Source organism: Aphis gossypii, chromosome X, assembly GCF_020184175.1.
Source record: "Aphis gossypii isolate Hap1 chromosome X, ASM2018417v2, whole genome shotgun sequence".
In the NCBI taxonomy this organism is placed as follows: Eukaryota; Metazoa; Arthropoda; class Insecta; order Hemiptera; family Aphididae; genus Aphis; species Aphis gossypii.
In genome coordinates this window covers 59,405,350-59,408,508 of record NC_065533.1, presented here as the reverse complement: position 1 = coordinate 59,408,508, position 3,159 = coordinate 59,405,350, and the positions used below count along the sequence as shown (strand labels likewise).

The window sequence follows — 3,159 nt, the reverse complement described above, 5'->3', positions numbered from 1 at the left end:
TTGTGATTACACAGAACGCAAGATTATTATTTTGCTTCATAAATTTAAATAATTTAATGTTATAGGTAGGGCGGAGTTACAGAATACAAGGGTATTCTTAACTTTTGGCTTTTCGTAATCACTAATCGGTATCTATTATTAGAATGACGTATTATGCATCATCGTCGGAGTCGGTAATCGAAAGCGATAAGCGAATAATAGTATTTATAGTAGTAATATTAGTTCAATTAACCCTTTCAGACCCAGAATTAAATATTTCAAGTAAGAATTTTTTTTTACTAAATATATAGTAAATGGGGTATAAATATACAAAAAAAAACTTCAAATTTTTTTTTAGTTATTTCCTAATGAGGTATTAGATTGTCCTCTGTGAAAACATTGGGTTCTTACGCAGTCATAACTAAAATGAAAACAAATATTATATGCTATTATATATTGTGTATTTAAATTTCAAAAAATTAATACAACAGTCTTATACCTTTAGACTAGTTCAAATATTTCATGTATAATAATAAAAATAGTTAGAATAATGGTAATGTGTATTCATATATAATTATATATTATGTATTTAAATTATAAAAAATTAATATAACAGTCTTATCCCTTTTGACTGGGTCATGTATAATAATAAAAATTAGAAATAGTTTTAACAATGGTAATGTGTATTTAAATTATAAAAAATGAATATAAGTCTTATCCTTTTTGACTAGGTCATTTATAATAATAAAAATTTGTTTTTAGTTTTTTACTCTCTATGTTTTTGACGGTAACATTCTCGCCCAGGAATGAAACATAAATGTATAAACATGGATCATTTTTGCATCTAGTACTGTTTTGTTTGTTGTCATAAGTAGGCATATGATCAAATCCATCTTTTATGGTTTTTTCATATGGAGTTGAATCTACAGATCTAGGTTTTGTTCTTACTATCTATGTTTCAGGTTCAGGAGTTGGAGATGGTGATGTACTAGGGCGGCCTCTTTTCCTTGGATGAGTTATGAATGATTTTGTTCTTCCTAATGAAATCAGGGTTGTTGCTAAACGTTCTTTGAATGCAAGTAGGTCCATTGTGTCTCGGTCTAAAATTGCATTGTGTCGAACACCTTTTTTATATTCTAACCAGCTGTTAACAGAAGCCATATTAAAAGCATGGGCAATTAACCTCAGTGTCCATTTTCGAGACTTGATGAAAGTTCTATAGAAACCAACAAATTGGTCATGGACATCTACTCCTCCCATTGACTTATTATATAAGCCAATGACTTCTGGTCTTTCAACATCCACAAATTTTTTATAATTGTTGTCCCAGCGCTTGATTGTTTCAGGTTCACCAGATGTTATAAAATTTGAACCCAGATTAACTCCTTTATTGTCAAACCACTTTATTAGATCTATTTCACTTTTTTGACCTTGTGCTATTCCAAATACTTCATAAGAAGTTCCACGACCCATTTTTGATAAACATTTATCAGTTATAAGTGGAGGGTTAGCAAATCGATTGACTCTAACGGTCCCAGCAGCATAGATTTTTCTGTCAGCTAGTACAAACAATAAATTATAAGAGGTAAAGTAATTGTCAAAATACACAAAATGTCTATTTTCTTCCAGACGTTCTATAAATTACATTACTACTGCTCCACCTTGGCCAAATAGATTTTGCATAACAGGGTCTAATGCAGTACTACTACCTTGGAACATGATGAAATCATACACTATTCCACTTGAACCACACATTATAAATAGTTTAATACCCCAAGGATGAGGTTTACCTCTCATATATTGTTTTGGAGCAAGTTTACCTTTAAAAGGAACCATTTGTTCATCAATGCTTATACTTCGTTCGATTGGCAGCTGATGAAATCTATGTTTCATATAATTATTTATTTATTTATTTAATATTAAACGGGCAAGGCCCAATTACAATTAACAACAATAATGAAATCATTAATAATATAATACAAATATTATTTATAGTAAATGTGAACAATGAAAATTATTATAGTAAAATATTATAACATAGTACATTATGAATTAATTATTAAAGAATTACAATACAATTTGAAGGAATATAAGTTTGGTGAGCTGAACATATCAATTTTTAATTTATTTACGGTTTGCATTACTCTATTACAAGGAGTGTTATTTGCATAATTGGTAACTTGTAGACTTAAACGAAAAGTGTCTGTTGAACGTGTGTTAAAAGTGGGTATGTAGAAAGTTAAACGGCTTAAAAAATCTGGGCAATCAACATTACCAGCCAAAAGCTTGTAGAGGAAACATAAATCAAGGCTTATACGTCTTTGTTCCAACGTCTGAAGGTTTAATAAAGATAGTAATAGTGAATTATAAAGAGGTCTTACTTTCATGAATTTATCTATATTGGTCTGTGGAATTTCTTCATTATTCATGACATGGAAATGGGTTCTCAGTTCAAAAAACCTATTCCTAGTCATATTACTAGCAATTATTTCAATTCTAAATTCTTTTTGGCAGTACATCCTGACCCTTGGTAAATTCAATACACCCATCATTAAATGTATACCTACAAAAACTTTCATCTCTGCAGATGTTGTTTGAACCCATTTATTTGTTGATTTTTTCTCTGCGTAAATATTAGTAAATATGGCCATTTTACTAAATGCTTCTTCCGGAAAAGTATTTCATAAAATAAGATATTGGTGGTGGACGGTGGTATAGTATAAGGGAACTCTGTCTGCTCAAGACTTCTTAGAACTATGTTTTTTTGTTTCATAGGTTTACATAACCACTTTATTGAACTCTTAGCGAACGTTGAAAATTGTTTGAGTATTGGAGATGTATTTGTATCTGAGACAATATTTGGCACACTTACTTCATCAGTAGGTGGTATCTGTATTGGTAATTGATCAGGAATAAATATATCACCATCATCTTCATTATCAATTGTATCATAAACTCTTTCAACTGTTTCGTTTACAATATTAATTTCGTCAATGTTGTCATCATCTTCACCATCATCAGTATCATAAACACTTTCAAGAATTGCATTTGCTATATCAATGTCGTCAACGTTGTCATCATCTTCATCATCAGATAATTCTAAATCTGAATTCATGCCATCTAACATATCAAGTAACTGCTCATTGGTCAATTTGGAACTCATCTTTAATTAATTAATCA

At 30.0% G+C, this 3,159-nt stretch overlaps 1 pseudogene; it reads right to left on the bottom strand.

Moving 5' to 3' along the window:
- Window positions 1-594: 594 nt before the first annotated feature.
- On the bottom strand, window positions 595-1,874 carry LOC114119199 (piggyBac transposable element-derived protein 3-like; annotated as a pseudogene).
- Between the last annotated feature and the right edge of the window lie 1,285 nt (window positions 1,875-3,159).